Below are 22,114 nucleotides of genomic sequence, written 5' to 3'. Positions count from 1 at the left end.
CATTGGGTAGCATTGCTGGATGATAAATTTTTTAAAAGTGTGGATTTTCCTCCCTTTTTGCAATGAGTGTGTGTGTGTGTGTGTGTATGTGTGTGTTTATGCGTGTGCACGCTTTCATACAGTTTGCAGCCTATATGTGTTAACAGATGGATTCAGCCTCATCTTTATCTAGTGTTACAGAAGATAAAACTGAAACCGGGTGATATGCTGCCTTTTCAATTTAAGAGGAAAAACACTTTTTAAAATGCCTTTAAGGGAAGCCCTTCTGGTAGAAAAGAGCGGTCCAAAATATGGTCTGGCTTTACCCACAAAGCAGACCACAACAGAACCATTTAAAAGTGATTTTTCTCCTTCTCCCCGCCTTCCACCTGACTTCTCCAAAATATATGATCCCTGTGTCAGAAGTAGGCCAAGCTTTAAGGCTGTCATGAATTATGTATCAAGAGACATCCTTACCCAGGAGTCTTGAACGAATGCCCCATGGTTTAAATTTTATAGACTACCTCACCTCCCCCACAGTAGCAGCATTTTCTGTTGCTGCATTCTTCCTGAGATGGAAATAGAAAGTGTTTTACAAAAGGCAGGACAAAATGTTATGCTAATAAAGGTAATTGTGCAAGGCTTGGAAACGCTCCCCTGTGAAGGCAGCTTTAAGCCCTGCGCTCCAGGTACTCGGGTGAGCAGCCTGCCACGGCTTTGGTCTTTCCTGATTTCAACAGGAGTCAGACATCCCCAGGGTTTCCCTGGTGGCTCAGACGATAAAGAATCTGCCTGCAATGCAGGAGACCTGGGTTCAATCCCTGGGTCTGGGAATATCCCCTGGAGAAGGAAATGGCAACCCACTCCAGTATTTTTTTTTTAATTTTATTTTATTTTTAAACTTTAAAATATTGTATTAGTTTTGCCAAATATCGAAATGAATCCGCCACAGGTATACCTGTGTTCCCCATCCTGAACCCTCCTCCCTCCTCCCTCCCCATACCCTCCCTCTGGGTCCCAGTGCACCAGCCCCAAGCATCCAGTATCGAGCATCGAACCTGGACTGGCGACTCGTTTCATACATGATATTATACATGTTTCAATGCCATTCTCCCAAATCTCCCCACCCTCTCCCTCTCCCACAGAGTCCATAAGACTGATCTATACATCAGTGTAGAATCCCAAGGACAAAGGAGCCTGGCAGGCTACAGTCCATGGTGTCCCAAGAAGTTAGACGCGACTGAGTGACTAACACAACAGCCATTCCCAGAGGCAGGACTGGTGGAGAGGAGAAACAGATCCACTGGGCAGGTCTCCCTGCCCACCTTTTCTGGTAAGGACTTTTGCCATTTCATCTGAATAGCAAGTACGTTTTACCCACCTATGTGTTCTGTAAGATTCAAGCTGAGGTTTGTGAAAATAATTATTTTATCTGAAACTGGGGACATTAACTGGATAAACAAAAAAGTTGGGTGTTTGGTGTTTGATTTTTTTTGCCTCCTTATTGCTAACCCGTGAATCGGAAAGTGAGTCCTGAACACACAGGTGCCCTGGGCGAGACGCTCCCTGGGTGCAGAATCCCAGAGGGCCTTCCGGACAAGAAGGCCTGGGGCTGCGGGCTGTGGTCTCCTCTGCTCTGAGTGTCATGACCTACTCTCCGTTCATTCTTCTGGGGAGTGCATTTTCATATTTGATAGCCTTGAGATAAGCTAGGGGTCATTCTTCATAGAGGCTTCTCATTTTTTTTTAATCTTTAATAAACCTTTTATTAAATATCTCATTTCATCCCTGTAACACGCTGGGGATATGAAGCACACAGTGTGTTTCCCTCATTTTAGAGGTGAAATAATTGACAGCCAGGATGGAATAGTGTGTACACACACATGTGCTCATGCGCGTGTGCACACACACGCAGAGGCATGATGTAAAATATAAACCTGACCGCGTCACCCTGTCCCTGACAAACGGTGAAAGGTGAACAGTAGGAACCAGCTGCCACGTGAAGGGTAGATTCCCTTACAAAGCTCTGCTGGCCCCTGTGGTCTGGCTTCCATTTCAGCCCAGGTTTCCCTCCCACCTGACCTATTATTGTCTCATAGTCCAGCCATACAGCAGAGGATGAGATGGTTGGATGGCATCACCGACTCGATGGGCATGGGTTTGAGTAGGCTCTGGGAGTTGGTGATGGACAGGGAGGTCTGGCGTGCTGCAGTCCATGGGGTGGCAAAGAGTCAGACACGACTGAGCGACTGAACTGAACTGAACCAGCCATACCCAACTCACAGAGTGTCTTACGTTAGGAGCTTCATCACCTCCATTCATTTTTATTGCCTTATGACCTCTGTCCTCTTTCCCCCCTCTCCTTCTCAACCCCCATGTTGGCCTGGCTAAGTCCTGTGTGGATCCCAGACTTAGACATTAACCCCTCCACGAAGCCTTGACTGACTGGAGTCCCACCACGTGGATGGAGTTCGGGGTCCCCCATTAGTGCTCCCACACGAGCCTCTGCTTCCCCCTTACAGCAGTCACCAAACTGTATTTTAATTCTTGTTTCTTGTCTTTATCTTTCCTGCTAGCTCCTGAGTTCCTAGTAAACACGGATGAGGGGGCCATACTTTGTTCTCAGAATCTTTATCCCCAAATGGAAGAAACACAGAAAGCTAGTGACAGGCGGCAGGGCAGACCTCAGTGGGATTCCTTCTCCTTATTGCTGTACCTCTGTTTGGAGGCACCCCCATTCAAGGGGTCAGCCCACTAGGCAGGGTTTTATACTGTCTCCTGTGTCGTTCAGTTTGCATAGCTGCTCTCAGATTCCAAGATGAGGTCCCAGGAGGCATCTTATTTATCTCCTCTACTGACCCAGGCCCTTGGGGCCACGTCTAGAAATATTGACCATTTTCGTAGGAATTTTTTAATAGGAAAAAAAGTCAAGCCTGCTCTCAGGTCATTCTGAAGATGATTAATAATGAAGCAAAATGATTTTTTTATTTTGTAAAATAAAATGCAGGCGTTACTGAAGACATTATTATACTGTTTCTTTCAATATTAGGACTGTAAATGAAAAAGAAAATAATTTGTTTAAGGCAAGAACATCGGAATCAAAGGGATTCACTAGTTTCAGTGCCTTCCTTTGGGCTTTAGTGCCTTTCTTTACTTCTCTTAGCCTGAGTCATGACCTGTTGCTGGGTCATGGATATGAGAAATGAATGAGAGATGAGCATGGAAGGGGCCAAGTTCAGCCAAGGATGGAGCCAAGTTCTCACCGAGTGGTGGTTAATTTGTAAATTTCTTTCCCTGGAACTACCCTGCTTCCATCCTGTGGCCCCAAGTCCTACCTGGACCACAATTAGCTTATGCCTATGCTCCAAGAAAACTCTTGAGAGTCTCTTGTGTTGCAAGGAGATCCAACCAGTCCTGAATATTCATTGGAAGGACTGAAGCTGAAACTCCAATCCTTTGGCCACCTGATGTGAAGAACTGACTCATTGGAAAAGACCCTGATGCTGGGAAAGATTGACGGTGGGAGGAGAAGGGGAAGACAGAGGATGAGATTGTTGGATGTCATCACCCACGCAATGGACATGAATTTGAGTAAGCTCCGGGAGTTGGTGATGGACAGGGAAGCCTGGCATGCTGCATGGGATTGCAAAGAGTTGGATACAACTGAGCGACTGAACTGAACTGAACTGAATTCTCCAAGTTTCACCATTTAGAGTTCAGAGACCTGAACAAAAAGACTCACTGAGCAGTCACAAAAGTACCCTCAACTAAGAGTCAATAGAAAACCCCACAACAGGCCTGGGGCAGTGCACCCCTCCCCTGGGCCAGGGGCCCCTCATTCTTAAAGAGGATTGGGGGAGGGGAGCAGGTACTCAGGTGGCTTCCAGCCCTGGCATCCTGCGAGCCTAATTGGTAGCTGAGTGACCTGTCATCAGTCGACCAGGATAAATCAATAGACCCTCGTCATTCTGCTGGCAGCTCTGGGTGCCTGAGAAGCCGCTGGGTCCAGCTACATCTAGAACTAGCTCTGAACCCTTGGGGTTTTAATTACAGGGCTTTGTGAGTCAGATGGCTCATGGTCAGGGAGACACTGAGGGGGGTCCCGTCCTGTCATCTGCTCCCTGAGAAATGGGCCGCCTCTCCCAGTCCAGCCCAGGGACAGGGAACCGAGAGGCTCGCCGGGGGTCTTCCAGGAAAGACTTGTGGCAAAGCTTCTCCCCACAGCCCTGCTGACTTCAGGCCCCAGAGGAGTTGGGGCAGTTGGTATGTGGCATGTCATCGCTTTTCTCTTGTGAGCATCTGGGCCATGCCAGCCCGCTTCCCCTGGTGCTTGGAGGGTTTCTTAACCAACGCTGTTTCTGCTTCGGGTGGTTTGTGCTAAATGCATTTGCAGTCCCAAGTGGTACAAGGGATAAAAGGATTGTCTTTAAAAAAAAAAAAAAAGTGGTTTGTGAATGTGTGGAAAGCCAGACTGCCTGCTGTGTGTTTTTAACAATCACCTCCCCAGAGAGGGTTCAAAAACCTCACCTTTCAAGATGCTTCAACTCCCATTAGAAAGTGACTTAAATAAGGTTGCTTTTCTGACCATGGCTGGCTGCTGTGACTGTCAGGCTGGCGATTATTTGTTGAAGCTGAGTCCCCAGGGCTGGGATGTCACACCATTTCCTCCCATCTCCCTCCCAGAGGAGGTGAAATCCCTCTTGTCAGTTTCTTCTAGCTGGTGTCCCTGTGATGGAGGGTGCGCACACACCAGTGTGAGTCTACTAGAGAGACTACACTTTGGGTCTCAGCTAGACTCATTGCTTTTCCCACAGATCATTACTGAGCACCTACTGTATGCCAGGCACTGTGCTGGTGCAGAAACTCATATCCTTGGGCTGTCGCCCTGTAGCACTTACCACCCTGTTCTGCACCCACTGACCCTCCAGGGTTCCTCCAACTGACCCGAGTTGCCTTTATTTTCCTCTTGGATGCTGATGTGTTCAGGGAACTTCAACAGGCCACATGTTTAAGTATCTTTAATCCAGGGCTTCTCAACTTTGGCACTACTGACATTTGGGGCAAAATAAGTCTTTGTTTTGGAAACGTCCTGTGCATCGTAGGGTGTTTAGCAGTATCTCTGGCCTCTACACACAAGACGCCAGTCGCACTGCACACACTCCAGCTGTGTCAACCGGAAATGCCTGCAGACGTTGCCAAATACATCCTCACAATTTTGAAAGTGAAGATGAAAGTCTGTCAGTCGTGGCCGACTCTTTGCGGCCCCATGGACTCCTCCAGGCCATGGAATTCTCCAGGCCATGGAATTCTCCAGGCCAGAATACTGAAGTGGATACCCTTTCCCTTCTCCAGGGGATCTTCCCAACCCAGGGATTGAACTCAGGTCTCCCGCATTGCAGGCGAATTCTTTACCAACGGAACCACAAAGGAAGCCCAAGAATACTGGAATGGGTAGCCTATCCCTTCTCTAGCAAATCTTCCTGACCCAGGAATCGAACTGGGGTCTCCTGCATTGAAGGCAGATTCTTTACCAACCAAGCTATCTTTACGTTTACTCAAATGCACTTAGGTCCACCGTCCTACTTTATACAGTCGTGTGTCAGGAAAGCAAGGATTCTTTGCTCCCAGTCTACAGTTAAAGTCATTGAGGATCAAGAAGGAGAGAAATGTGCTCAGGCCAAATGGTGAGTTGGGGGCACAGCTGTGGCTACAGTTTGAATCCCCCATCATCCTAACTCAGTGACTTCTGGTGGATCCATTGAGTTGTGCCTGGTTAATGTTTAATAACTGACCCTCTGGGGAAAAACATAAACAAACCTGACTAGGAGTGTTTGCCAATTTCCACAGTGTAAGTATTCCCACATGGGCGGTTTCTAATTATAAGACCTCACTGAATGTGAAGTTGGGAAGACATAGGTATAATTGGCTCTGGTGAGCTGGCGCCGTGGGTGCTTCTGTCCACGCAGCATCCATACAGTGGTCTTTCTGTCTTCCAAACCTTGTTCTTCTACGCTTTCTACCATAAACACACACTCTTATGACTGTGAGGTATGATTGGGGGTATGATTAGGCTAGTCAGGGTTTCTGATCACCTCTGGATAACTATAGAACAGTTAGAGTGGAATTTTCTCCCTTTTCTTTTAGATGGACGTCCAGTTTCACAATCTTTCCAACTAAGGAGTTACAGGAGCTCATCAGGAGGGTCTCCTGGACAGAATGAACTCTTAGGCAGGAACGAAGTGTTTTGCTCAGCATCAGACAAGTTGAATGGGAGGTACTTAGTGGTACAAAGTAGTGATGGCCACTGGGCTGCAGGGTTCCATATACCATTCCAGAATACCTAGGTGGAATCTTGGCTGGAGTTTTAGTTCAGGCATGAGCTCAGCTTCTGTAAGCCTCAATTTCCATGGCTGTGAACATTGCCTCATCACTGTGGTTGTAAAGAACAAATGAACTGTCTTATGTCCCAGTCTCAAATGCCTACTCTCCCATTGGCTGGTCAATGGAATGGCTGAAGACTATATTGCTGTAAGCTTATTAAGATCAAGAACCTGGTGGGCTACAGTTTATGGGATTGCAGAGTCAGACATGACTGAGCACTTAGTTGGTCTTGACTCTTTTTACCTTGGTCATGGTTCAATGCCATTTGCTCCTAGCCATCTTCTCTGTGGTCCAGCATTTGACCTGGGCAGGGGACCTTGAAACTGTGGGAGGAATTCTCAACTGAGTTCTTATCCCACTCTTGGTACCACCTCAATATATAAACTCAGGAGTACTTTGGTGTCACTGGAGCGTAGGCAGGCTCAGCGGAGGGGCGGGAGTATGCCGTGACATTTGAATTTGACCTTAGAAGTGGTAGGAAGTACTAGCAGAGTTTTAAGCAGGGAACACACATCATCTGATATGCTTTAGAAAGCTCTTTCTGCAGAACATGGGTCTGAGTCCAGGCAGGATGAAACCAGTTGGGAGGCTGGTATAAGAGAACAGTCAAAAAGCGATGAAGCAAAAACGCTGACTGGTGCAGGCTGAAAGTGCTATGAGAGTTCAGACAAAACAGAGGTCCGTGTGGACTGGGTATCAGAAAAGTATCAGAGAAGACTTCTTGGAGGAGGTGAGACTGCTGCTGGCCTGGATGGATGGCAAAAAGGAGGGAGGTGTGTGGAGAGGTAAGTCTGGGCTGCAGAACAGGGCGGAAGAACACTGGGCTTAAAGTGAGAGGTTATATAATGGTGGTTCTCTTTCAGTATGGACCTGATCATGGAGAGATTTGAACACGTCTTAGGAATATGGGTTTCGTTAGAAATTAATGGGTCTCAGAAGGACGATGCATTTTTCTGTAGTCAGTCTGATCTCATCCCAGGCATTTTTTATGTCCATGGTTCTCCCTTCTCTCCCCCTAGGGCCAGGTGTAGGGTGTCTGGGACCCTGATGGGGAGGTGTGTGCATTTGCCCCCTACATCCCTGTGCTATTGAGAAAGGCAGAAGCCCTGTGCGTCTTGAGGATGAATGCTGATTTAACGATTCCTAATTTGCCTCGCAACAGAGGGGGGCCCAGGAACTGGAGCAGCTGTGCTATTGTCTGAGGGTCCCCAGTATTTGTCTGCCTGGGCCAGGGTTACGGGCATCTTGTCATCAGCTCAGATAAGCCGGCTCCCAGCTGTCACTGCAGCCCGTTCTCATCACTGTTGCCGCTGTTGACAGGGACCCTCTCCTCTTCCTGAGCGTAATGCACGGCCCCTCATCTCCCCATCCCTGCTTTGTGAAGGTGTGTCTGGCTCTGTCTGGGAGGGTGGAGTCTGACTAGCCTCATCACGTCTGAGAGAAAGGAGATTTGTACTTTCTTTGAAGTTTTAGAAAACAGAGCTTGCTGGGAAATGACATGAGCAGAATGTCATTACCACTGAGTCTCACGTGAGGAAAACTGAGGCTCAGAGGGGTAAAGCAACTCACCCAGGGTTGCACAGCAAGAGTCAGTGGGGTGAGAACTAGAACCTGTTGGATTTGGCCTGAGGTGTCTGCAGGAGGACCTCCGCTTTCACAGCTTTCAGCAGAGGCCTGGCTTGTCAGAAAACCACTCTCTCCAAGGGCAGTATATAATATATATCCCGGGCTAAGTTCTTTTAGAAACACTCCACTGAAGGGCTGTCTTAGACCTTGAGAGCCCTGAGTTCCAAAGACCTCTCCATTCGTGATGCAGATAGTGCTGAGTGATGTGCTTGGGCTCTGAGAGAGATTTAGAGTCAGAGCAGAAACTGGAGCCCAGATCTCTCGCTTCTCAACCCCCTGTGCTTTGCCGCCTCCTACCCCTACCCCAACCCTACCTAGCCTCATGGCGTAAGCAAGGCCTCTGTAGAACAACCAACCCAAACCACTTCAATGGTGCCTTGTGTCAATGACCAGGGGCTGCTGGGAGTTTGCAGGTGGTTTGTGGTCCTTGGGTGGTACTTTCCCTGTGAGACTCTTGTGGCTTTTGGGTGCAGGAGTGCGGCCAGGCTTTGCACGAGGTGCTGGAGTGCAACAGGGTCGTTGGGAACTTGGACAACAAATGCCTCCAGCCAGACTGGCTCTCAGGCTGTGCTCAGTCCAATCTGGCCGTGGTACCATTTCTTAGTTACCTCCAGGCAGCACTGACTTCGAACTTCCATAACAATCATTGACTCTGATAGCCCAGGTCAGTTTTTTGCTCCACTTATTTAGGGGGCAATTGTATTTGCTGAATTTGAGGGCTTCCCTTATGGCTCAGATGGTAAAGAATCTGCCTGCAATGCAGGAGATCTGGGTTCAATTCCTGGGTTGGAAAGATCCCCTGGAGAAGGAAATGGCAACCCACTCCAGTATCCTTGCGTGGGAAATCCCATGGACAGAGGAGCCTGGTGGGCTACAGTCCATGGGGTCACAAGAAGTTAAACATGACTGAGCACACATGCACTGCACGGACCACTTTTTTTTTCTTTTTGGACTGGCCACTTTTTATGTTGGGTCGCCCACATGCCTAAAAGGGAGAGATCATTACCATTGAGCAGACAGGGCAGCCAGGTGTCCAGGTGTCCAAAAATTACAGCTCGTGACTGTTGGGCACAAGACCCCAGGCTCTTTCCACAGCTCCGTCCTCCCACTAGTACAAAAACATCTGATAGACGAGCTCACTACTTGGCCGCACAGAAAGGATGGGCATGTGTAGGGTCCTCCACAACCTGATGCCAGCCTCTTTCTACTGTGTTTCTGCTGCCTCTTTCTCCCTCTCTAGCCACCCTGAGCCGTTCACTGCCCCCAGGGAGGCTGGATTTTACAAACTTGGCCATGAGTGTTTGTCATTTGTGCAGGACTTTGAGCTCATTGTGATAGCTTGTGAAAATTAGGAAGACGTGGGCCCCTCCTCTCAAGGCACTTTCGCTCAGTGGCAGAGAGAGCATATGAACGTAAATAGCTGTGGTGCTTTCGAGGCTCATTTGATCTTCAGAGTAGCCCGGAGAGGCTTGCTCATGTATGTGGCTGTACGGCTGCACTGAGCGGACTTTGCATCTGAAGATCAGAGAGGTAGTGAGGGACCAGAGGTCACGGAGCCCAAGCAAGACCCAAGTTCAGGCTACACCAAGGTTTCCTGGCTCCACCACGAAGCATTCAGTGTCTAGGCTTGCACCACCGCCGATGGCCGTGCATGCAAGCCTGTTAAGTTGTGCCCTCGTCCTTCCAGAAAGGGGGTGTTCCTGGAGTTGTAGCCTTGGGAAGGGAGGCAGGAACATGAAGGAGCCCCAGAGATCTGCGATTTGACTGTGCTGGTGCTCAGGCTTGTCAGGGAGAGGAGGCTGATCTCCTTGGATCTCTAAGGTGTCTCCCACTCTCTGACCCCAGGGGATGACCTGATGGAACCAACCTTGTGATTGTCACACATGAGGCAGTCACGTGATGTGCGCCCGACGTCCGGCACCGAGTGAGGAAGAGTGAGGGTTGTGTCGCCCCTGTCCCCCTTTGCTCTCTGACGGTCTGGGATGGCCTGAGCCCAGGTTCTGTCACTGTCTGTCTATGGGCCGTTTCCTGCTCCAGTCTGGGCTCCTTGCCCTTAGCCCCTAGCGCAAGGGGGTCACATGCTGAGATAGAAGAAGCAGGAGTCAGTCAGGAGAAATGTGTTCTGGTCTTGGTTTTGCCATCTACTTGCTGGGTGCTGTTAACTAAGTCCCTTCCCTCCCTGAGGTTTCAGGCATCCCCTAAATGGCACGACCAATAATTTTAATAATAGTAATAGCAATAACTTGATAGCAGTAGTGGGTTGAATTGTGGTTTATTCTCTCAGTTGTGTCCAGGTCTGTGCGACCCCGTGGACTGTGGCTCCTCTGTTCATCAGATTTTACAGCCAAGAGTAATGGAGAGGGTTACCATTTCCTACTCCAGGGTATCTCCCTCACCCAGGGATTGAACCCACATCTCAGCGTCTCCTGCTTTGGCAGGCAGGGAACCCTGGCCACCGGGGAACCCCAGAGAGTTGAATAAGATAAGTAGTCCACAAAAGATAAGTCCATGCCCTAAACCCCAATGGCATATGAATGTGACCTAATTTGGGAAAAAAAAAAAGTCTTTCTCTTAATCAAAAATCATCACTAGCAGACACATCTATGCAAAACAAGAGGCTGGCTGTGTGCATTATTGCAGGGCCCTGCGGCCTGTGTCTTCACCAGTCTCTCTGGGGGTCTCTGGGCTCCCCAGCACCACTGAGCTTTCCTGAGCTGTCAGAGAATCACTGGACCAGAGGTCCTGGGATGCCCCTGATTAAATAACTGCAGGAAACAGCTCTTAAGAGAATGGACTTAGTGCCTGTTGCTCTCTTGTTAGCATTTCACTTGTATTGATGTGTGAGATTGATTTAAGACTGATTTCCTGTTTCAAAAGAACAGCAGATTCTTTTTTCCTCTTGATCAGAGATTCTTAAGAAGGCGGAAAAGAAACAAAAAGCTTAAGAAACAAAAAACAAGCTTTAAGTGCCGCCTCCCTCCTCCCCAGGCTCATAGAGTCAGAGGAGAGATCCCTGGACAGGTGGGTATAACCCCACACCCTCCAAGGGTTGGGGGATCGGTGCCTGCTGGCAATGGAGACAGAGCACCTGTCCCAGCCCTGCACCCCCTTCCAAGGAAGCAGGGTCTTGGGTCCTGTCATGGGTGGCGGTTTCTCCAACAGGATGCAGCAGCTTCTCTTTGCAATGTTTCCTGTCCTGTTGCCTTGGGCCGCCGGAGATGAGAGAGACGCCGAGCCCTCAGGTCTGGGGGACTGGCTGGTTATCAGAACACCTGCCTGTTGAGGTTCTGGGTGCGAGGGCACCAGGTGCCCAGCAGTGCTTTCAAAATCTATTGCTGAACAAGTCACACCCTTGCTTCCCAAATCATAGGATATCCGCTTTATCATCAGCTTGCCTGTTTTATCCGTAAGGCCCGTGAGGCCAACAGGTGTAGAAGACTTTCTGGTGAGCAAAGGGAGAGTGGATTGTTGCAGAGGAGTGTTTGGGTAAATTAGAAAGCAGGAGATCATGCAGTAGCATTCTCCACCGAATCAGTGAGGCTTAAAAGAACCCACCCCCGGGACTGTGGTTATAGCAGGGTGACAAAAGGTCTTTGTGTGCCTGGGACAGGACTGGTTAATGCGTGTTGTCCCAGCGGCACGATTATTATTTTAATTTTTTCCTGTTTTCTGATTCATTGATTTCTGTTGCAGTCCCTCAGTTTATTTTTTATTTTTTTGGCTGCACCATGCAGCACGTGGGATCTTAGTTCCCTGACCAGGGATCGAATTCATGCCCCCTGCATTAGAAGAGGGGGTTCTCAACTGCTGGACCACCAGGGAAGTTCCCCAGCAGCGTTATTAATAGGCCCTTTTCACTCTGGCAAGAACCCAGGTTTGGATCATAAGCTGCTTGATTACCTTAATAGTATGTAACCATATAGGTGGATACGTAGCATGGATACATAAGTGGATACATAGTATGGATAAAGTGTGGATAATATGTCTAAGTTTAAAGACCTGTACCTTTGTGCTTTAACAGTTCAAAAGTTGGTTGTGGGTTAGCACCATCAGTCATGGGCAGAGCCTGTCACCATCTCATGACACACGTAGCTTAGAGGTAAGACCATGGACCAAAATGTCAGACAACAGTTCAGATCCTTGCTCCTAACCAACTAGCTACTTATCCTTTAGGATATGATTTAGCTTATCTCAACTATAAATTAAGAATAATCATACGGCCTTCTTAGAGTTGATGTTATTACCATATAACCTATATAAAGCATCTAGTTCATTTCTGATAGATGACAGGTGTCAATAAATGGTGGCTGCCATGATGATGACGCTGATGTCATGACTGTTGTTATTTTGGCTCTAGTCTCCCCGTCTGTGAAATGATGAGGGATGTTCTCTGTCCTTTCCTGCTCCCCAGTTCCTCCTGAGTCTGAATTCACCCGGCACCCTTAGAACCCAGGCTCCCTGGTAGTGTGTGCACTCACTGCTCTGGGTGAGAACTTTTGGCAGAGTCTCATTCACCAGCTGCCCAGTGGGTCCCTCCCTCTGTGACACGGGCGCTGAGTTCTCAAGAACACTATCCCTTCCATCCACCCTGATGTCTCTCCCATCTTGGGTCCTCCCTCAAACCCTCCGCAGCCCACCTCACTTCCTCTTCCCACGAGTGGTGCTGTGTCAATACTGAAGCCAGGAAGTCCTTTACTGGTGCTGGCTGACACCCAGGGGGTGGGGGCAGGGCTGCCACCCAGGAAGGGCTGGGGACCAGAATCCTGGTCCTGCCTGCTCAGCACCTTTCACTATTTCCCGCCCTGGAGAGTTTCCTCCTTTCCTCCACCTTTGGCATGAAGGCAGTGTCTGCTTCTAGTGCGCCTCCTGTGTTCCCCGTTTCTTTCCACTAAGTGACTGTTCTGTGTGTCTCTTTCTTTCCTTTTTTCTTTTTTTTTTAAATGTAACTGCTTTGGGATGGAGTATGTGCATGCTAAGTCACTTCATTCATGTCTGACTCTTTGAGACCCTATGGACTGTAGCCCGCCAGACTCCTCTGTCCATGGGATTCTCCAGGCAAGAATACTGGAGTGGGCTGCCATGCCCTTCTCCAGGGGATCTTCCCGACTCAGGGGTTGAACCCACATCCCTTAAGTCTCCTGTATTGGCAGACAGGTTCTTTACCACTAGTGCCACATGGGGAGACGGAATATTAACAGCATAGTAGTTAAGAGCAGGAATGGAGCCAGACTGCAGGAATTCAGCTCTTGTCTCTACTGCTCAAAAGCCAAGTCCCTTGGACAAGGCCTCAGTTTCCTCGTCTGTAAAAGCAGCTGGAAGAACACCTATCTGTCCAGTGTGTCAGGGAGTCACCAGGTCTCCAGTGTTCAGTGACGCCTGATGCACTGTGGGAACCTGATGAGCAGGAGTCGTATTTTTCTTCACACTGACCGGGGCTCCTGCTGCTGTGGGAGAGAGCGTTCTGAGGTTCCCTGACTCAGGGTGTAGGCCCTGCCGCTGGTTAACCTGTGGCTGGAACAAGTAGGCTTTGCCCTGCTCTGGATTCTGAGTCCCCTCAGCTTGGAGGGCAGGCAGGTGGTCTTCCAGGCTCTCCAGTTCCCTCACCGTCTATAGGTATCACCTTCTGTCTGTCCAGTGGTTCCACTTTCAAAACCATTCAAAAATGGCAGACACACAGACGTCCTAAGCTATTTCTCAGCCCTCCCCTGAAAGGGGGAGGCGAGGTGGGCGGTGGACAGGAGGCAGTGAAAAGGTCCCAGGTCACTAGACTGGAGAAGGTCAGGAGATGCCTGTTCTGGTTTCGGTTCTGTCCTGTGAACCTGGAGAAGTCATTTTGTGTCTCTGGGTTTTAGCTTCCCCATTTTTAACATGGGCTAATAACACCATGCTTTGTCCCTCACTTAACACATTATTGATCCGGGAGTTTTTTGCAGAAACTGATGCCTGTGACCAGCCATTTGTAATGTAAGTGAATATTGGAACACTCCGGTCAATAATGTTTGGATAACAAAAGATGTATTAATACGTCTCTGGTCAAAAAGCTGTTAAAATGACCAAAGAAGACAAGATATTGACAAGAGAGGCTTCCCTCGTGGCTCAGGTGATAAAGAAGCTAAGCTGCCTGCAATGCAGGAGACACGGGTTTGATCCCTGGGTCAGGAAGATCCCCTGGAGGAGGGCATGGCAACCCACTCCAGTATTCTTGCCTGGAGAATCCCATGGACAGAGGAGCCTAGCGGGCCACAGGTCATGGGGTCGCAGAATCAGACACCACTGAGCACAAGCACTCAGGTGCTGCCACAGCGCCGCCTACTGGTGGTCTCGGGTGGTGCTGGTTTCCTCCCTGGGGCAAAGGGACAGTGGCTGTGGCTCCGGTCATTTGTAACCATGGCAACAGAAGCAGACCCGTGCTGATGTTGTGTGAGGTTGGGCTGCTGGTGGGGACCAGAGGCGGAAGTTGTCAGTGTCTTTCTTCACTTGACTCTGTGCTCCCTGACGGATCTCTGGCCTGTGGGTGACTCAGACAGGAAACCGCCAGCCGTCCCTTCAAAAAGCTTGGACTCCTCTGAAAGATACGCTTGCTTTTCATTGCTCTGTGTTTGTTTGGATGGTGGGGGAGTAGTTTACAGAATCAAGGCCAGAGCCCTGGAGCAGGCTTCTCCTTGGGAGGGTCTCCGTGATTGAATGGACAAGATGGAAGGAGGTAGGACCCTGTGAGGGCTGGGTGAGGATCCAAGCTATCTAAATGCTGGTCTGTGGGCCAGAGCCAGTGATGACACAGATCTCTCCAGAAGCTTGGCCCCAAATCCAGGTTGGGCTGTACTTTTTTTTTTTTCCTTTTTTTTTTTAGCTTCTCTAGATGCACAACAAGTTTGGGGAACCACTGGAGTGGGTTGGACTGGTATCTAGGACTTGTCTTTGGGGGGGACCTCTGTATTCCCTGCCTACCATCTAGTACCCATTCAGATCCTGTAAAGTGTTATTAGTTTTGATATTACAGAGTGATCAGGTTATTAGTTTAGCTTTCTATTTGTGTGGTTGTTCAGCTTACCAGGTGACTGCCAGCCTCAATGGTGCCCACTGGGAGTAGGGGGACTTTTGTTGTGTCTGTAATTAAGTAAAGTGAACAAAAGGAAAAGATTCTGGAAGTACTTAGAGTCATGGTCTGGAGGAGACCCAGCATTCTGCTGGCCTTGACTCTCTTAGTATTGCGATAGAAGAAAGTGTGATTCTTGCCGGACCCCACTGGGGGAGATCAAGTCCTAATCAAACACATGAAAATGGCTCTAATTTTGAGAGCATTTGAGCAGGACAGGGGTGGGGACGGGATCACACCCCCTGATACTGATTGCCTCGAAAGTTCCCAGGTCCTTTTGTGACACCTCTGGCTTCAGCCACAACCAAGAGGTGAGAGAGGTGGTCTCCCCTGGATTCTTCTTTAGAAAGCCACTGTAGTCAGGGGCCCTGGCACACAGCACCCGTGGGGGGCACCCTTCTCCTTGGCCTGTGCTCTGCTGGGAATTCACGGGCACGACCCCAAAGGTGGAGGAAACTAACTTCTCTCCCCGGCCCGACCCCGATCCCCCCACTCCCCACCCCGCTACCACCATGACCTGGTTTCCCAAAATGCAAGGCTCAGAAATCCCTTTCTCATCAGGCAGGAGTTGCTGTGTTTTCTCTATCATTTCCTTCCCTTCCCCCGCCACTTCCTGTTTTTTCTTCCCCTTTCTCCACCCCCCATCATCTCTCCAGCCTGTCCCTTGTTGTCCAAGACCAGGAACAGAGGCCGGCCGTTGATAATCATGATTTCCTGACAGGCCCTCTGGCTGCTCGGGGCCAGGGCCAGCCCAGCATCTCTGGGGCACGTGAGCCCTGGTTGGCAGCACACAGGAAGCCAGGGCCCTTCGAGCCTCTTGTCTGAATGAGAATCTAACGAGAATAACCCTTCATGTCCTGACAGCATTAACAGCTGCCAGAGAACTTTCGCCTGCCTTCAAGCTAACACACTGGAAAATAAGACAGCTCCTAGTGTTTTTTGGCCTAATAACTGTAGTCCAGTTTAGATGAACAAAACACGGATTTTGGAGTCAGAGATGAGTCCATGCCTAATTCTGCACCGAATTTTCTTTATGACTCTGCAGGGCATTCTAGTTCTCTCCAACTCAGCTCTAGGTCTAACCTTTTGGGAAAATGGAACTCATGGTACCTTTAGGGGAAGTTTTTGAGGATAAATTAGGAAACTATATCTATAAGATTCACATGATATGAATGCTTTGCTTCATGAATGTGGGATCCCTTCTTTGGTTTTGATGTTTTGCATAGAGGAGTGGCTGTTCAAATGTACACTGTTCAGAAAAATCACATAATAAAACAACAAGGTCCTACTGTGTAGCGGAGACATTGTTCTGCTGACAAAAGTCCGTCTGGTCAAAGCTATGGTTTTTCCAGTAGTCATGTATGGATGTGAGAGTTGGACTAAAAAGAAAGCTGAGCACCGAAGAACTGAGGCTTTTGAACTGTGGTGTTGGAGAAGACTCTTGAGAGTCCCTTGGACTGCAAGGAGATCCAACCAGTCCATCCTAAAGGAGTTCAGTCCTGGGTGTTCATTGGAAGGACTGATGTTGAAGCTGAAACTCCAATACTTTGGCCACCTGATGCGGAGAGCTGACTCATTGGAAAAGACCTTGATGCTGGGAAAGATTAATGGTGGGAGGAGAAGGGGATGACAGAGGATGAGATTGTTGGATAGCATCACCGACTCGATGGACATGAGTTTGAGCAAGCTCCGGGAGTTGGTGATGGACCGGGAGGCCTGGTGTGCTGCAGTCCTTGGGGTCACAAAGAGTCAGACATGACTGAGCGACTGAACTGAACTGAACTGAACTGTGTAGCACAGGGATCTATGTTCAATATCCAGTAATAAACCATAATGGACATACTCAGATATATGTATATATGTATAACTGAATCACTTTCTCTGGTAGCTCAGTTGATAAAGAATCTACCTGCAATGCAGAAGATGTGGGTTTGATCCCTGGGTCAGGAAAATCCCTTAGAGGAGGAAATGGCACCCATTCCAGTATTCTTGTCTGGGAAATCCAATGGACAGAGGAACCTGGCAGGCTACAGTCCATGGGGTCGCAAGAGTTGAACACAACTGAGTGGCTAAACTGCCACCATAACTGAATAACTTTGCTGTATACCAGAAACTAACACAATATTGTAAATCAATTATAGTTTAACAAAAAAAAAGGTGGGGGGAATCACATAATGGATGATATCCATGGGAGGAGAGTCCATGTGTATTTCTGTGTTTTCTTGAAACATGTAGTGACAGATAGACAAAAAGAGACAGAGACAGATCAGCTGACCTAGGGGCTGGGTATACAGATGACTCTCATTAAAAAACCAACTCCACCCACCACTGTGCTCATGGGTCCCTCTCTTCCATAACAGTATTTTTCTAAAGGGAAACAGGGAAAACCATGCCAACCACATGCCTGAGGTGGACTGTTTTACTCATTCAGCTCCCAGGGGGTAATACTACAAAAAACTACAAAAACAGCATTCTGGAAAAAGTGCCACCTCTCTTTTGGAAAATCTGTTTTAAAAAAGAAAAAGAAAAACAGAGAGTTCCATTCAGGGTCAATGACCACTTGTTTGAGAAGTCAGATGGGTCACGTGGCTGCTTTTTAAAAATTTGTTTTAAAATTCCAGAGGCCAAAGAGTCAGAGACACGTTCTGATCTGGAGTCTTCCTCCAAGTGGCAAGACCCTTGAGTGAGGCTCTTTTCTTCTCTGAGCCTCAGTTTCCCCAACTACATGTGACAAGGTTGTTGTGTTTCTTCCGTCCCTGGTAATCGGTGATTCTGGGGCTGTCTCTGCTCTGCGTAAATGAATGTGTTATGGCCAGAGTAGAAGAGGAAATGGCCTCTCCTAGTAACATGACTTGTGTTCCCTTTCTGCAGATTATCACTCACCAGGGAGAGAGAAAGCACAGGATTCTCAGGGGCCACAGCCCTGATCTGGGGAGCTAGACTTGTCTTGGCTGAACAGCTGCTCATCTGATTCGTTCCGTCAGCCTGGATTGGTGACTCCGAGTCACGGGAGAGATCTCCAGGTAAGAAACAACTGTCTTTGCTTTTAGCCGACAGCACGGTGATGACCAGCATTTTTAGTGCAGAGAATCTATGATATTCGGGCTTCCAGAATACCCAGAAGTCTCAAGGATGGTCCTTCGGCCATATTTCTCATCTCTGATTGGAACTCATGCTTCCTTACACCACATACATGTACAAGGAGAAAAAAGAAAAAACAAGGATATAATAAAGAACTGATGTGTATTTCAAAGTAGCTCATTCTGAAGTGGTCAACTGTCCCCAGGTTCTGTAACTGCATTTTGAGTGGGAGCATTTGCTACATGAGTCTTCTGAGTGTTTAGGCAAGAAACAGAGGAGCTTGAAACATGGAGGGGGAGCAGCTCAGAGCTGTTGTTGTAGGTTGCTCTGTCCCTGCAGAATCCATCTGAGGGTTTCTTTCTGCCCATCCTGGCCATCCAGATTAAGACCAGCAAGGAGAGAAGTGGCTGACCTGGCATGAATTTAAGCCTCATGCCAGAGGCCTGGTTGGTGTCTCACTTGCTATAACATTTTGGGAGGTAAAACCAGCTGAATTTCCAGGTAAATTTGGCACCACGGTGCACCACTACGGACTATGGTGCCCTTGCCTCTTCCCTCATCACCAGCACGTTGGCTTTTTCTCTCCCACCGCCTCCCAGTCAGTTTTGGATACTTTTCTTCTTACCTGGAAGGGGAGAGGGTCACACCTACTTGAACCTCTTTGAACATCGGCCTGACACAAGCTGACATTCCTCCCAGGTGACCTAAGATCTGCTGATTTTGTCTGCTGGGACTGTGGGGTATCAGTGCATCTCCTTTAAGCTGGCCCAGGGCACCCACACATCCGAGGTCAGCAGTCACGAAGGAGGTGACAATACGCCCTGATGACCACACGCCCGTTTGTTACTCTTTCAGTGTTTGCTGCTGTTACCTTCTGCTGTCTTCTCCTAAAGCTCATCGTTTTCATTTACATATTTTTATTTTCTCCTGAAAAGCAAAATCAGAAGCATTTCATAAAGCTTGACAGTACAGAAGGTAAGGCCAGGTGATTTCGCAGGTATTTTCCAGTTCTGAAGTCCTGGGGTTATTTTGTCCCAGACTTGTTCCTTATGCCAGATTCTCATTCTTGGGGGAACTGATTTGTCTTGTGCTCCTTGCCTTTCTTCCTCTTATGATTTCTTTCCCCCGAGGGGTCCCTGAGTTGTAGCATAATTCAGAGGAAGGAGAAGAGCTTTTGAAATTAGACAGACTTGATTTCACATCTCAGTTCTGCTATTTATTGGTTGAGTGATTTTTGCTTAGATCATCGTAAATTCCTGAGCTTCAGCTTCCCCACCGTAAGATGGGGACAGTCCCTGCTGTGATGAAGGCTTGTGCTTAGGCTCCAAGGAAACGATAATGCATTGCCGTGGGTTCTTGCAGATGGTAAACCTCAAAAAAATGTCAGCTTCTTTCCCTAGTCATCCTTATTCAGAGGTATTTCAATACAGCTTTGAGCCCCCATTGAGCTCCCTTTGAACCTGTGGCCAAAACCCTAGGGACAGGCTAGTCTACACACACAAGTAAAGAAGAGAACTGTTAACAGCTCTCGATTTCAGCATTCCTCTTCAGTAGCAGCCTTCCCTCTTCTAGCTTTGACAGACCACCTTCTGCAGTTCAACTATTTGACAGTTTGCTCTGTTACATCTCACCACCCTCCCAGCCTCTTGAGTACATCCTTTGTCCCATCAGATAGTAGCTGAAAACTAACTCATCACCAGCAGCTTTCCCACTTCAGACCAGCGTACTTCCAAGATCCAGACGAATGTCCTTACAGCTAGGATCAGCTGATTTGGGGGCAGATTTCCTGGCCCCTCAGCGAGACAGTTAGGTTTCAAGCACATGTTTGTCCAGGCCCACAGTGTTGGTTTTCTTCCTTAACTGTTAGCTCTTATGGGGCATTCTTTTATCCAGCCATCCATGCATTCCACAAATATGAATGAAGCATGTCTACACAGCAGGGGCATTCTTGGGGTTAGGGTTCTGTACAAAACAAAGCAAAATTCCTGTTTCCTTTGAGCTTGCATTCTGATGGGATCAAGGGCGTGTCAGTAAATAAACAAGCATATATTATCCCAGGTAGTACTAAGTGTTATGGAAAAAATAAAGCAAAAAATAATGACCATAAAGCCAATTCACAGTGATAGCAGTACCTGTATGCCTGTAGCCCCCAGCCTCCTGTTTTCAGCAGGATACCAGGGAAGCCCCCCTGACTGGGTGTCACTGGAGCAGGATCCGAACAAAGTTGGGGACGGAGGCTTGAAGGAAAGTGGGAACAAAGGCTGTGAAGTGGGCATGTGCTTGGGCTACAAGGAGCTGCCAGTGGCCAATAGGATTGGAGCAGACGGAACGAGGGACAGTGGAAGGAGGTGAGGACAGGAGGCGTGGGCAGGTGGTGCAGGCCTTGTGAGCCACTGTGAAGACTTGGGCTTTTATGTTCTGGTTGACTTTTCCAGAGCCTCCTCTACCCTTCCTTCTTCTTCCCCAGAATATCTCAAGGGCCTCATCCCTGAAACATCCTGCAATAGAAATGAAGATGGATGTTCTTGCCCAATAGAGTACTCACCATTCATTCCCAAACCTGTATTGGGCACTCGGTAGTGAGACTCTGGAGATAAATGAGACTTGGCCCCGTTCTAGGAGCCTGTGGCCAGGCACTGGTTCAAGGCTGCTTGGAGAGTATGCATGGATAAATCAGGTCCAAGTGAGCAGTTGTCCTAATTTGGTTACTTTGGAAGCAATTGCCAGAGTGGGAATTTTCTGCTGGTACCTCCCACAAGTTGCTGGTACTAATTTTCTTGGAATTCATTCACCTAGACTGTTGCCAAGCCTGGCCTTTTGGGTTGAGGGAGGATCAATCCATTCAGCAAACCTGTGAGTGCCTATTCTGTGTTGGTACCAGTGCTAGACACCTGGGGAAAAGATGCTGAGATCCAGGCCCTGCCCTCGGGTGGTTTATGGTTTTCCTGAGAAGCCTGCTAGTAATTATACAGCACACCACTTATCAGATGAGAGTGGGTGTGAGGGAGCCAAGAGATGGAACATTTGGGGTAGTGAGCTCCCCATCCCTGGGAGAATGTAAGCAGAATGAGGGGAATAGCTGAGGAAGCTTCCTAGGGACACACTATCTCCACTGAGTCCTGGAAGTGAGAGGAGTAGTCTGCCAGGTGAATAGCAGGGAGAGCGGGAAACATCAGGGAAAGGTTAGGCATTTCCAGGCAGAAAGGGGGCGTACGCAAGGGCTGCCTCTCGGAGGACCTGTGAAGGTGAGGTGAAGGTGAGGTGAGTCTGAGCAAGAAAGACTCATTCAGAGACAGAAGGTGGGAGGACTAACCAGGGGCCTTGAATGTCAGGCCGAGAGGGTTGGGTGAATCCTGAGGACAGCTCAGAGCTGGTAACAGAAACTTAAGTGAAGACGGATGGACCTGACGAGGAAGTTTTACAAAGCAAAGGGTCAGCTTTTATTTGACCCCCTGTTCTGTAAAGTGCTGATTTTACGTCCACTCCTTATAATAGTATATGATCATACCTCAGCTGTAAAACAGATTCATACAGACCAACTGAGTGAGATGCTTGTGAGGGTGCCCAGCCTTTCCACCACGAGGTCCCTGGGAATGGTGAGTGCTGATGGCCCTGCACCTGCATCTTGGTGCACAAATTACTGGGAAATGGTTAAAACACGAGTCTTGTGTTCTATTCATGGGTCGCAAAGAGTCCGACTCTTTGCAATCCCATGGACTACAGCACACCAGGCTTCCCTGTCCTTCATCAATTCCCAGAGCTTGCTCAAACTCATGTTCATTGAATCGGTGGTGCCATCCAACCATCTCATCCTCTATCGACCCCTTCTCCTGCCTTCAGTCTTTCCCAGCAGGTGAATGGAATTGTACACATGCATTAAACAGACAATATCTGAACCCTCATGATGCACCAGCCACCATGCTAGGCCTGGGAGCATCCAGACAAATGAAG

General features: G+C 48.5%; 1 protein-coding gene across 5 annotated transcripts in view; it reads left to right on the top strand.

Annotated features, from left to right (window-relative positions):
- FAM49A (family with sequence similarity 49, member A) overlaps positions 1-22,114 on the top strand; it is a 103,381-nt gene that overhangs the window by 25,753 nt on the left and 55,514 nt on the right. For 2 of the 5 annotated variants that reach the window (XM_010852099.1, XM_010852094.1), the window contains exon 2: positions 17,954-18,105. The gene's annotated coding sequence lies outside the window, so the exon portion shown is untranslated. Of the gene's footprint in view, positions 1-5,448; positions 7,146-14,227; positions 14,690-17,225; positions 17,818-17,953; positions 18,106-22,114 lie in introns of those variants that run through there. The other 3 variants (XM_010852097.1, XM_010852096.1, XM_010852098.1) reach the window with 3 other exon arrangements.

This window comes from Bison bison, unplaced genomic scaffold, assembly GCF_000754665.1.
Source record: "Bison bison bison isolate TAMUID 2011002044 unplaced genomic scaffold, Bison_UMD1.0 scf7180017864307, whole genome shotgun sequence".
NCBI lineage: Eukaryota > Metazoa > Chordata > Mammalia > Artiodactyla > Bovidae > Bison > Bison bison.
The sequence above is the reverse complement of the archived record's forward strand: the minus strand, read 5'-3'. Positions and strand labels throughout refer to the sequence as shown.